Genomic DNA, 15,000 nt, shown 5'->3' with positions numbered 1-15,000 from the left:
TGAAGAGAGTTTCTGATAGGGTGATGATCGTGAAGGTGGAAGTTGAAGGGATGATGATAAATGTCATCAGTGTTTATGCTCCACAAGTTGGCTGTGAGATGGAGGAGAAGGAAAGATTCTGGAGTGAATTAGATGAAGTGGTAGATGGTGTAGGAATGAACGATTGGTGATTGGGGCAGACTTTAATGGGCATGTAGGTGAAGGGAACAGAGGTGATGAGAAGGTGATGGGTGGGTATGGCTTTAAGGAGAGGAATGTGGAAGGGCAGATGGTGGTAGATTTTGCTAAAAGGATGGAAATGGCAGTGGTGAACACGTATTTTAAGAAGAAGGAGGATCATAGGGTGACGTATAAGAGTGGAGGAAGGTGCACACAGGTGGATTATGTTCTGTGTAGGAGATGCAACCTGAAGGAGATTGGAGACTGTAAGGTGTTGGTAGTTGGTGTGAAAGAGGCAGATGTAGAGGACAGGGGGGTGTGGAGACGGATGATCTGCTGTGGAGACCCCTGATGGGAGCAGCCGAAAGAAGAAGAATAATTTTACTCTCATTATATTACTATTAATGCATTTACAATTGAATGCAGGTTAAAATTGTATTAACTTTTAAATTATTATTAAAATAATTAATAAACAATGAAGACATTACATTTCATTATTTTTTTATTTTGCTCGTTTTGACATGTAAAAGTGACTGTTGACTTCAGTTTAATCATTGATTTAAAAACAAAAAATATAATTTTAGTATTTAAAAATATATAATATTCCATTGATTATATTATAATCCTATAATTATTAACTAGTGGACGAGTATTATAGGATCCCAGAATACATGTTCTCCTGGTTCATTTGAATATTCAAATGAGTGGGCGGAGTCAGTTTTGGTGCAGAAACATAGCACCAGGATGTAAACTTTGTTCCATGTTTTCAGACTCGCAGTGTTTGTGAGCTTTTAAACTCTCTAATGACTCGAATTTCTCACAGTTTCCTAGAGAGGGCTGTTGATGAAGTGGTAAATAAGGAGGTAAAGAGCGAAGAACGTGTCAATTAACCCTGATTTATGTTCCACTCCACGCCATTGTGAGAGCGTAACTTTCACACGGGACACAAACAACACTCAGTTCAGTGCAGTGGAATAGAAATCACAGAAGAATCATGTTTATTACTTTATTTACACCAGAGAGCTTTTAATGATCATAATAAAACCTTTAATTTATTTGGGACTCTTTTCTGATGTCAGGTTTCGTTTCAAGTTGTCAATAAATCGCCTTAAACTCAACAAACAAACAAAAAAACAATAAATGCTTTTATTTTGCCTGATTTTGGATCTTTTCATACATTACACATGATAATCTTAAACCTTAAGTGTTCTTTTGTTGAGGAAGAAGTAAATCACTATGACAGAATTGTTGCCGAATTTGTTACAGGATTCCACAAGAATAATATTACAAATTATTATTCCACAACAGTATTATGTGTAAATTGCTAAAAGAGTTATTACTTCCCTAATAAACCACCATTTAATCCCTGAACACTTCAAAAGCCACACCCACTTTGACATATATGGAAAAATACAATTCTGTTTGCACACTTCTGTTGAACAAAAGTTTACATGTACAGTATTTATATCTTTTTTATTTGTATATGGACAATTATTTTTGCACACAACCTTCATACTATATATAGAAAATCCTTCTTGCACAACGTACTGCACTGCATGTGGTTTAAAGGACAATAAAGCCGACGTGACTTCACTTGACATGGTTTTGAATGTATGGTTTAAAATGCACTCATTGTTCAGGCTCAAAGCCTCACCCACATTTCTGTATATGGTTTAAAAGGCACATCCATGATAAAATTCATTTCTAGGAAGCTGATTCTTAGGCCTTTAAGACCACATGCAAGTGGGTGTGGCTTCAATCCATAAATAAAAAAGTGAGTTTTTTCCGAATGCATGTACCGTCAACACACTTCAACTTTTGCACTTGTTAGTTGTTCAGATAAATTCAAATAAAAATAATAGACAGCAGAGTTTAAACAAGAGATTTATTACTTATCATTCTCAATCTACACCATGTGGGATAAAAATTTGTTACAGAATTTAATAAGCTGTTCCTGAGAGCATCAATATGTATTTACACGAATGTGTAAAGATTTGGAACGGAAGCAATTAAAACCCAGTGAAGAGAGAAACGTATATTTTATGGTGGTCAACAGACGAGCGCTGGGGATATTTTATTTCATTTAGTCAACCTGCTTTCACTTCTTTTTACTTTTTACATTTAATTTATTCCTCTGCTGCAAATAGGAACGAATCCTTGACGGAACCAGGAGGAAGTGAAGACCACGTTCTGACATTTCAGAACAAATCCTTCAAAAAAATAAACTTTTATTAAAGTCCTTTAAGGATTCAGTCCTTCATTTCAAGAATCTTTAAACGTTCTACCAGAAAATGTTCCTCTGTTTAAAAGGGTTTCAAAGCTGGACTTCGTTCTCTGGAAGCAACGAGTCCTTATTTTTCTAACGAACCCTTATAGACCTCTTCAAAAGCATTTATCAGGAGCTAAATGGGGCTAAAAACAGGTTCCAGGTATTAAGAATTATATAAAGAGCTTTAATTTGTGCCACATTCATAATCAGTTCATACACACACTTCTATAAAGTGTTTAAGGGTTCAGTAGATATTTAAGGGTTCTAGGCATCTAGAAATGGGTTTCTATGTGAAATGTGATATTTGGTTCATTTGGACAAAAATAGTTTTTCAAGGGTTTGTTTAAGAAGTAAATCCTCTTGTCTCGGATTTTATTTAGAATAAAAATGTCTAGAACCTCTTATAGGAAAACAATTATTTAGACTTGAACCTTTAGATGTTCTTCTCAAAAAGAACAAATTAAAAACACTTAATGCTTTAAAAGGTTTGCGTATGTTTGTGTGTACGATCTTTTTCTTTTTCTTTCACTCTGCCTCTTTTTTTGTTCCCAGATGGATTCTTGTTTAAAAGATTGTCATTGTTCTTCTTCTTTTTTCAGTCTTTGTCGATGTTTCCTCTCCATTTCTCCACGCAATTGAACCCCAACCCCGGGACGAATACGGCGAGCTGTGATTCTGCCGAGCGAGTTTTTTATTTGTGTTGCTGTTGGTTGGAAAAGGAAACTAAATAAAGAGATGAAATTCGATTGGATGTTGAAAGGAAAAGCGAGTAACTGGTTCAGGGTCTTTCTGGCTGTTGTTTGTTTATCAGTTTCAGTGATTTTATAAACTGAATCCTGTAAAGACGCTGAATGCTTTTCTTCAGGAAGTGACTAATGACTTTTTCAAAACCCTCTCAATAGATATGATATAAGATAAAAAAAAAAAACAGGACTAATAAGAAACTATCTGAAATACTCTTCATATGAAGTGGATAATAAATCAATTTGTACCACATTATGATCGAGATAAGATCGATTCATGTGAAGCTATAAAATATTTATACAGTGTCTGTGAAAATGTGTGGAAACATCAAGTCTTTTCATTCCTGCTCCTTCTGTTTCCATGCAGCACGCAGTAATGTGAGAGTGAATGAGTGGAGGAAGTTCTGTGGAGTCCAAATGGGAGATTTGTGTCTCTACCAGAAGAACGTGTGTCCCTCACCCCCACCCTCACACATGGAGGTGGAAGTTTAAAGGTTTGGGGTTGTTTTGGAGCAGAGAAGGTTCCAGAAATTGAAAGTGAACCAACATGGCTCCCATTCCACTCTTCATCACCATGCAGTTCCGTCTGGACTGAGCCGAAGCGCACGTCGACACAGACACAGCAAATAATTTCAGCTGAACGTTTGGAGAAATGAAGTGTCCAGATGTTGAGACTGTTCTTCATGAAAGTGGAACATCTGGAGATTTATAGATTTGTTTGCTCTGAGTGAATCTTCAGATTGTAACATCACCGAGTTTGTTGTGTAGAAACAAAAGGAACATGAAGGTGGATTTGCTCTTCCTTCCATTCAGTAATTCAGTGAATGTATTCATTCAGGTTTTGTTCACCAAATCAGTGGACTTCTTCCATCAACACTCCATGACATCACTGTCCCTCATCTTGAGATTCCTTTATTCAGTATTTGATTCGGTTAATCTTTCTGCTCATAATTCTGCTTTAATTCTCATACAGTAAGTCAGTGTTTGAGTCGAGAACATCATGTTATTTAGAGCACCTTTAACAGTGAACATTGTCCCAAAGCAGAGATCAAGAGATCATTCCATTTTATATCTTACAGCTTATAAGTTCATCCCAAGTGAGTGGTTACTGTGGTGAAGGAAAAACTCCCTGAGATGGTTTGAAGAAGAAACCTTGAGAGGAACCAGACTTGAAAGGGAACCAGTCCTCATCCTCAATACCGAATGTCCATTTATTACAGTTCCGTCAGTGTTGAGGTTCAGTGATGGACTCATGCAGAACTGTACACTGAGGTCCTGAGCACATTGTAGCAGACTGTTGATATTAATTACAGTCCAAATCCATCCTCTTTAATCTTACAGTCCAAATTCTCTCGTCTGTCCTTCAGCTAATCAAAAGCATTAGTGAATTGTCTCTAACAGTCCAGTTCACCGCTCTGTCATTAACAGAATCAGTGTTTGAATCGGCGAATCACTCAGTCGTGACATTTTCTCCTCTCTGTGCAAAGCGAACAAATCGCTGAACAAATCAGAACCAATCGTTTAACTGAACTGTGAAAGGATAAACCTCGTTTTCAGGACTTTATTCTGCCCTTATTTATGAAGGAGTTTATGAACCCCGACATCCGCGAGCCTTTCAGACGCCAAAGCGTGCGCAGGAAAGTCACAATAAAACACAAGTCTTTCCCTAATTACCGTTGTTTTGACTCGTTTTCTGTTCCACTCACTAAAACGTCTTGTTTTTGTACAAAATAGCCAAGAAGACAATTTAACGGATAGTTTGGGGATTTGGGAGACTCATTAGCAGCATCCTGAAGAAACCAGTCAGCATATTCGGAGAATTTAGCGTATAACTCAAAAACAGCTCCTGAACTATTAAAGAGAACAACAGCGAGGACACAAAAGACCTGAACAGCAGACTCACTTCATTTTCCTGTCAATACAAAGCGTGTGTGTAAAGTGTCTGTGTTTAGCTTCTTTCTTTTTTCTTTTCCCCACAGCTCTGCGATGCTCAACTGTTTTTCCCTCACGTCATTCCTGCACTTTTTATTCATCGTTTCTTTATTTCAGCAGTTGTTGGTGTAAATCAGTGAGCAGGACTCAGACCTGAGCTTTAATTAAAAAACAGCAGAAAAAGAAAAGGGTTTGTTTTCTTATTGTTCACATCTGATTTTTGTTGGATTGTTGTTGAAATTACGATACAGCAGAACGTCAAGAAGAAGCGAAACACAAGAAACGAGGCTGATGTCTTTCAGGTCCAGACTGTGCAGCCAATCAGTTCAATTCAATTCAAGTTTATTTTTACAGCATGTTTAACAACAGACATTGTTTAGAAGCAGCTTTACAGAATGTAGGAATTATAGAGAAGATTGAAACTGGTGTGTATTTTATCCCCAGGCCTGGGGCAAAGAAAAACTCCCTTCAATAGTAAGAGGAAGAAACCTTGAGGAGAACCAGACTCAAAGGAGTACCCACCCTCAACCTCACCGACGAGTGAGGAAAACCATGAGCACCAGAGTGTGTGTTTATGATTAATGTCCTTTCTACAGTCAGCTGAAGTTGTGGAACCAGGAGCTCCTGAGCAACTCATACGTTTTCATGAAGGGGTGAAGTGCGCAGGAGTAGGGAGGGTGTGGAAGCGAGATCATGTGGTTCGTTCTTCCACGAGTTGCTGAATGTTTTTAAGGGTTTGAGCTCGTCGTCGTCCGGTGAAGTTCTTCTGCTCTTGAAGTGCCGCTCAAAACTCCTCGAACGACTGGTCACAGTGTCGCCGTATTTCAAACGTACGGCACATCAAACATCTCTGTGGGAGATTCACCAGTTTCACGCAGAATTTCACGTTTGTTCTAACTCGCTGTCCGTGATGAAATCTGAGACGTGGGAACACACGTGGGTCAGAACATCACCAGTTACACCTGTAATCTCCAAACTTTTCCATACAACCTCGTAGATGCCTCAGGATCCACAGGATCAGTGACCGTCAGGGGAATCATGTGACCATACAGCAATGATAAATGAGGTTCACATGAAATACCATCATGTGTCTTGATTTTTACCCAAAATGCCTTTGGAGGAAAAACTAAACAAACTAAACACACATTGTCCAATCACAATGACGCATGTGTAATTCTGATCAATCCCCTAATCTTGTATTAGTCACAGATAATAGATATCGATAAACATTGTCCAGATGTTTGAGTTGAACCTCCTCATTGTTTTAGTAAATCAGTGAATCTTATTTTCATGAACAAAATGATAAAATATCATATTCCTCACTTTCTCCTCTACAGTATGTGGATCCGTACACGGTGAACAAACCCCAATGATTTTACTGAACTTTCTCATGAAGTCTAAAAACAAAAACGTTCTGTCCGTCATCCATCAGCTTCCTGTCAAACTTCATGCTGTGTTAAAGCGGCTCACGTCACACACCCCGTTGTTAAAACAAGCCACAGGAACACCGCTCCCGTCGCCCCCGGCCTCGTCCCGAACCGCTCGGCTCTCAGCAAATGGCTTCCTTATCATTTAATAGAAAGGGCTTTGGCCGTGTGATTGCTTAAAGGCTTCATTTGTTTCGGCCAAACTGAAGAGATTTTCGTCTGCGCTGTGAGAAGAAGCACTAAAACAGACAGGATTAAAACCCCGGAGCGTTTAAACAGACGGCTGATTTAATATCACGCGTTACGATGCTTAATGACGCGAGACGTTTTATCGGAGGTGGAAAGGGTTTTATTTTGAAATATCATTTCACCTCAGTGTGAGTGAGAAACCACTACATCTGCATCTTAACCTTGAGAACATTCATTCATTCATTCATTTTCTCCCGCTTATCCGTAATCCGGGTCGCGGGGGCAGCAGTCTAAGCAGTCTAAACATGGAGAGAACATGGAGAGAAAGTGGAGAGAATGTGGAGAGAACATGGAGAGAATGTGGAGAGAACATGGAGAGAATGTGGAGAGAACATGGCGAGAAAGTGGAGAGAATGTGGAGAGAACGTGGAGAGAACGTTGAGAGAACATGGAGAGAACATGGCAAGAAAGTGGCGAGAATGTGGAGAGAACGTGGAAAGAATGTGGAAAGAATGTGGAGAGAAAGCTGAGAGAGCGTGAAGAGAACATGGAGAGAACGTGGAGAGAAAGTGGAGAGAAAGTGGAGAGACTGGTGAGAAATCCAGTGTTTATAGCTGCTCTAATGTAAGTGAGAACTTGTTTTACAGCGTCAATAGTAATTATAGTCTAAAATTCTTACGAATATTTAATAAAATATTGAATAATACCAGTGAGGTGTTTCCACTGACACGTCGATTCTTTTTTTTCTGCAGGGAGTAAAAAATGCAGTGCGGAGCTCAAAATCAACATAATTATCTCCTGATGATGTGTGTGTTCGATGCAGCGACGCAGAAACGAGCGTGTGATAGATGCTGCTTCAATCGTTCTTACAAGCAACAAGTTTTTCAGCAAAGTCAGAAGCTTTCAATCAAAAATAATTGCATTTTAAAAATATCTCTCGTTCAAACACTCGATTATCAGATCATTAACGCTGATGATTCGACTCATCACATATCAATCAGATCTCCAGAGAACAATCAACTGTCCTTTTCTTCTCGCACTGCTGATCCAACAAGCTCATAAGGATTTCTCTTTTACATCTCTCGCCATATCAACACTGGACTCCTGCACCTCGCTCCTCTCAGGTCTTCATCTGAAGAACATTCCACTCTGCAACTGATCCAAAATGCAGCCACATGACTAGATTCCTAGGTTCCTCCCCAGGTTCTCCAACACAATCCCACTGCTAAGTTTCCTCCACTGGCTTTCTGTAGCTGCTGCATCAGATTTAAACACTGATGCTCTTCTACAAATCCAAAAACTGCTCTACTCATCCCTTCATCCTCCACTGTTCTACTCATCCCTCAATCCTCCACTGCTCTACTCATCCCTTCATCCTCCACTGTTCTACTCATCCCTCAATCCTCCACTGCTCTACTCATCCCTTCATCCTCCACTGTTCTACTCATCCCTCAATCCTCCACTGCTCTACTCATCCCTTCATCCTCCACTGTTCTACTCATCCCTCAATCCTCCACTGCTCTACTCATCCCTTCATCCTCCACTGTTCTACTCATCCCTCAATCCTCCACTGCTCTACTCATCCCTCCATCATCAACACCTGATCTAATGCACACTTCATCTCTCAGTGTGTAAAGAAGACAAGCTTCCAAACTCTTCTTTGTTTTGCCACCAATCTGGTGAACTTGATGATTGAAAAGATGAATCTCTAGCAGTCTTCAACTACATCTAAAGACTCACATCTTCCACAGGGTTCTACACTCTCCTTTAAAAAACTCTTTCTAAATATTTTCTTCTCCTAACAGAGTGTAAGATGGTGTTCTTACTTTGTTTCCTAACGAAGCAGCATCAAGAAGATTGAAACTTCAAAGCACTTTTGTAGGCCCTTCTGGATAAGGGAGCGTCTGCCAAATGTCAGAACTGTAAATGTGATTATATCTCCAGACTTGTTGTGCATGTTTTAATGTTACACTCTTTTTTTGGTCCGCAGGAGAACAGAATGAACTTCATTGCCACAAAGATGTGATGTGAAAGAATTAACCAGCACAGGACTAAAGGACATGTTTAGTGACTCGCTCTTTATGGGCTCCTTGTTTTATAAATGATTTATGAACGTGTGACCCACTTTCTCCTCGTAGCTTCTCCTCTGATCTGATCTGATACAATGATCATGATCACACTGAGCTCTGAAACACAGAGAGAGGATGTACACTGAAGGGTCACGTCCCAAACCACATCGCAGAACACTGTGTGTGTTTAGTCGGCTGCTGAACTGCAACGCAGTGTCTGTAAACGTATACACACAAAACAAACTCTGCGTTAGTAGCGTCACTTCGATCTCATACTGCACCAAAGCATCATGGGTAAATTATAAGTTCAGCATGAGGTCAAATAGAATAAGTAATAATCATGATATCAAAGCTTCTCTGTTCTTGGACTATTTTAAAAATAATGCTGTTTTTGCATTGTTCTTGAACTGTTCATCAACAAATGATTCTGCATTATTTATAAAAAAGGTTTATTTACTGAGAAAATCGACCATGAACTGTTCACTTATAAAAGCTGCTGCTTAGTTTATTGAAACTGAATTTGCTGTTCACAAACTGTTCACAAACCACCGGAATAAAATGTTCGCCAAGAGACCAGATTATGAACTGTTCACCAAAAGACATGTCTATGAACTGTTCCACACGGGCCTAGATTATGAACTGTTCAACAGATGATGTGTCTATGAACTCTTCACCAACATATATGTTTATGAACTGTTCGCCAAGAGACAGGATTATGAACCAAAAGACACAAAAGCTAGGCTACTCTATCTTCATGAACTGTTCACTGCTTCTCTTCTTTAAACACCACGGTACATTCTGTCCATTTTGTTTGTTTGTTTCGACATTAACCAGTGAATTACTGGGTGGTATAAGTGCACTATACACTCCTCCCAATGCACTTAGAATTTAGGTTCTGTATGAGTGTATCATCTGTGTGGGACATGTTCCTGCAAGTTCCTGCTTCACCCATAATCCTCCATTAGTCATCTGAGGATAGATTTTTTTAAACGAAAAGGAAAAAACGATCTTTTCGAGTGTCTCCTCTGCGTATTCATTTGTCTGAGCTGGAATTGGTCGTCTCCTCAAGTCCTTTCACCACCAGGCCCTGGAATTAGAGAAGCTCTGCTGGATCAATACGCTCAGAGTGCGTGTAATTAAATCGCCTCTGAACCCACCAACTCGATCCAGTGATTCCCCTCGCTGTTCGTTTGGATGAGAATCGTTTCTAAGTGCAATAAAACTAATTATTGCACTTAGAATGGAAGAAGATTGCTTTCAAATGTTTAGTTCTTCACTGGAGGAACTGAAACTGAATTTTATCTGCAGCATTTTTATGGATAAGGAAGAAATTTCCAAAAGGTGTGGGAGGGGGGAAAGGGGGCGGGGCTTTGATGATGGTCCAAATTGTTTACATTAAGAAGCTAATAGAGTAGCTAACATAAATTACACCTGAAACGTGTTCTACAACACGGTGAGATCAGGACACACAACCTTCAATACGCTGTCGTTTTAAACAGTGTGAAATCCCTGATATCATTATTATATCATTATTATTATGTATTCTATTCCTCATTATTATTACTATATCTTCAATTAATAAACTAAATGTGTCTGTTGTTTCTTATTTATATCTGATGTATATCTTTATACTGTAATTAATTGGAGGAGAAAGTAAAGTTTCTGGAGAACTGGAGACACGGAGACGGCCATGCGGTGGAAAAGCAGCAGGACATTATTAATGCAGAATAATTCATATTTAATAAACTCATTTTAAACTTTAAAAGGAACTTTTCCTCAGAACAGACTGTCAGATTCATTTTCCAGAGCAACAAATGTTGTTTTAATAAGCAGCACAAACGCGGAGTGTCTCAGAGTGTTTTAATATCAAATATTTAGCGCCTGTGTGACATTTGTAGAAATCCGTCTGTGAAATTGATGAGTGTGGAGACGCAGCGCTCCGGGAGTTTCGCCTCTTTTTTTACAGCCACAGCAGGCGGGAACGAGCACTTTTTATTTAATGACTCAGCGAGCCGAAAATGGAAGAGTTTTTATTATGAAATTCAGATTTTTATATTTTTTGTGCATTAACACACTGCATGTTAAAATCAGGTACAGTGTCCAATCAAATCAGCACGTTTCCTGAGATTAGAAATGAATGTTCACTTAAAATTTTTGTCTCCAATCAAATCAGCTTGTCTCATTCCTGTAAAGTCCACAGAATAAATACATCAGTTAACTTTAAAATCCAATCCAATTCACTCAGCTTGTTCCCTTTAAAGTCTAATGTCTAATCAGCTCATCTCAACCCATACATAGTCCAATCTCCCATTAAAAACAAGTGTCCAATCAAATGTATTGTATAATCAAATCAACAAACATCTCCATATTATTAAAAAGTGATACCCAATCAAATAAGCTTCTCTACTCATAATCCAAGCCAAGTGTCCAATCCGATCAGCTCCTCTCACCTTACACTGCTTTTAAAAATGATCAGATTTCATCAGTTTCTTTTATGTTCTTTAAACAAATTTGGCACGTTCGATAGTTTGTTTTATTAGATATTTTATTGGTTTCCTCCGATTAGAATTCATATCATTTGGAGTGGAATTTCTTGAACATGACATGAATGATATTTTATATACAGTTTAACTTGATGATATCAATTATTCAGACTTTGCTTCATTAATATGATCATTTCCAATGAATAAGTCATGAATCTGTCCTTCAAAAGCCATGAACACTGCAACATTGACCAAAACTGCAGAGCTGATGGTGTAAAGTTCTGTCTGTCCACCCACCTGCCTGTTTCTCCACCCACATGTTTGTCTGTATGTCTGTCAGCCCACCTGTCTGACTCTCCATCTGTCTGTCCACCCACCAGTCCCATTAGCCAATCAGTTTGTTTACATATCTGTCTGTCTATCTCTCTGTCCACCCAGCAGTCTGTCTGCCCCTCAGTTTGTTTACATGTTTGTTGGTCTATCTGTCTCTCTATCTGTTTGAGTCTATCCACATGACTGGCAACCCACCTGTCTATCTGCCTGCCTGCCTGTCTGTCTCTCTGTCCACCCAGGTTTTTCCGTCTGTCAGTTCATTCATCTGTTCATTTATCTGGATTTCTGCTTGTCTTCCTGTCCATCTGTCTGCCTCTCAGTGTCTACTTCCTTTGTTGTAAATATGACACACTGCCCATCCTTCTAGTTCTCTGTCCATCTGTCTCTCTGTCTTTCTTTCAACCTGTTAATCTCTATTTTTACATTACAATACATACCTCTACCTGTCCACCCTCATGTCCGTTTCTCTCTCTCTCTCTTTCTTTCTGAGCCGAAACAGTGAAAGTAAATAATCACATGTTTTGATGAAGCAGGAATCAGAACAGAAGCATCGTGTGGTGGTGTTTAATATGAGTCATTTCTTTAGATTATTTGACTGTAATCTAACTTTCCTAAATAAACCGTCGTCACACTCGTGGTGTCCTCACACTCTGCTGATGGAGAGAAAATCCAAGATGGATGACGTTAACATTCACAAAACAGCAGCTAGTTTTTAATGAGCGCTTTCTTTCTTTTTTCAGAATTTTTTTATCAGATTTTTTTCAAAGTAACTCATGATCTGCTCTGTTGAACCTGAAGCGGTGCTGCTGTCTCGGGCCGGCCCAGCTGTAATCACTCCACACGCTACAGCTGGATCGATCGGCCTCTTTAGCGCCGCCGCATGCTGATACCTTTATTCCACACTCGTCTGCGAGGGATCAGCTCTAATTTATTCATCTCTCGACATGTTTAATCTCAGCAGGGACGGACGCAATCGATCCCTTCAGCCTGTTCCGTCCAAAGAGGAAGTGCAGATGGAGGAGGAGGTGCCACTGATAATCGTTTCAGAAAGTGGTGGAATAACGCTGACAGCATGTGGAACGCCTGCGGTGCTGAAACCATGAATACGACAGAAAGTTGAGCTTGTGTTCGAAAACATTTCATCCTCAGTGTGTCTGTTTACAGGAAATGTGATTCTATCGATTTCCTCGCTGAATTCCTCTGCTCTTATTTTACCATTTTACAGAGCAATTAACATTTAAACCAGGAAGTGAAACCATTTACTTTATTTAAAACATGGATGGAAAATATTTATTTTTATATCCAAACAGAAGAAGTGAAATATAACATTCAAAAATAATAACATCAAAAAATATATGACAAATAATAATAAGGAAAAAAAGATATTCTATACAAATATAAAAAAAATATATACAAACAATAAAAATCTCACTTACAGAATTTAGACATGTGCTTCAGCTCATCACTGAAGCCGGCATGGTGATGAAGTGTGGAATGGGAGCCATGTTGGTTCACTTTCACTTTCTGGAACCTTCTCTGCTCAAAAACAACCCCAAACATTTTAACTTCTACCTCCAAGTGTGACTGTGAGGTCTGATCACATCTTCTCTCCTGTTCTCTTCTTACACAAGTTCTTCTGGTAGCGACACAAATCTCCCATCTGGACTCCACAGAACTTTTATTCACATTACTGTGTGTTTTTGCCTTTTTCCAAAGAAAACAAAAGGAACATTCATGTGTCTCAAAAACCATAAAAATCTCCATAATTTGCACAGACACTGTACTTCTATCACTGAACCACATCCATCTCCATCCTCTATCACTGTACCACCTCCATCTCCATCCTCTATCACTGTACCACCTCCATCTCCATCCTCTATCACTGTACCACCTCCATCTCCATCCTCCAGCACTGTACCACCTCCATCTCCATCCTCTATCACTGTACCACCTCCATCTCCATCCTCTATCACTGTACCACCTCCATCTCCATCCTCTATCACTGTACCACCTCCATCTCCATCCTCCAGCACTGTACCACCTCCATCTCCATCCTCCATCACTGTACCACCTCCATCTCCATCCTCCATCACTGTACCACCTCCATCTCCATCCTCTATCACTGTACCACCTCCATCTCCATCCTCTATCACTGTACCACCTCCATCTCCATCCTCTATCACTGTACCACCTCCATCTCCATCCTCTATCACTGTACCCCCTCCATCTCCATGCTCTATCACTGTACCACCTCCAGCTCCATCCTCTATCACTGTACCACCTCCATCTCCATCCTCCATCACTGTACCACCTCCATCTCCATCCTCTATCACTGTACCACCTCCATCTCCATCCTCTATCACTGTACCACCTCCATCTCCATCCTCTATCACTGTACCCCCTCCATCTCCATGCTCTATCACTGTACCACCTCCAGCTCCATCCTCTATCACTGTACCACCTCCATCTCCATCCTCCATCACTGTACCACCCCCATCTCCATCCTCCATCACTGTACCACCTCCATCTCCATCCTCCATCACTGTACCACCTCTATCTCCATCCTCCATCTCCATCCACTACCACTGCACCACAATTCCTCTATCTTAGTACATGAAAGACACACTTCCAGACTCTTCTCTGTTCTGTTGCTGTTCTGAAACAAATTTGTTCTTGATTTCTGAACAGCTGAGTCACTAGTAGTCTAAGAAGCACATCTAAAGACCTTCTTACTTGCACTTCTTCTAGTGCTAAAATAGTGCTTTCTCACTATTTTATCTCCTGGCAGAGTTTCAGACTGATGGTATTCTTACTCTGTGTCCTAATGAACCAGCACCAGGATGAATTTATTGAAGGAGACTTCAAAGCACTTTTGCATCTGGTAACTGCCACAGGAGAGTAAATCTCTGCTCATAAAACCAGCTTTTTGCTAATAACCTTTAGATGTTTCATTAATAAACCTGCTAGTTTAGGTTACGTTGCGCTAAATATATTTGTAGCTTGGAATTTGTGGAAGTATAATTTGTTCCAAATTCACTGCAGAGATCATTGATGGTGATTAAAAGTGGGCGGATCTTTTAGAACTGGTTCCTATTGTGAAGTCTAAAAGACGATTTTTTTTTGTAACGCAATAAAAACCTGTGTGTTACTTTCAGTTGCTTTGTTAAAAGCCTGGTTGTGTTTGCAAATTTTCATTTATCATTTTGGGAAGTAATTCCCCTACTGAGGCGTTTGGAACGAGGCCCAAATCCATTACGCTGTAATATACTCGCCTCCTGGTCTTATGAGCACTCGAGCGGAAGCGTGCCGTCCTCTAACGATCTGCAGCGCTCTGAGATCTCCGTTAAAGTGCTGTTGCACATTCTCAGAGGAGCAGAGTGGAGGTTCCACACATCA

The sequence above is a fragment of the Silurus aristotelis genome, assembly GCF_946808225.1.
Source record: "Silurus aristotelis genome assembly, chromosome: 16".
Taxonomy (NCBI): domain Eukaryota; kingdom Metazoa; phylum Chordata; class Actinopteri; order Siluriformes; family Siluridae; genus Silurus; species Silurus aristotelis.
Note: the sequence above shows the minus strand (reverse complement) of the source record.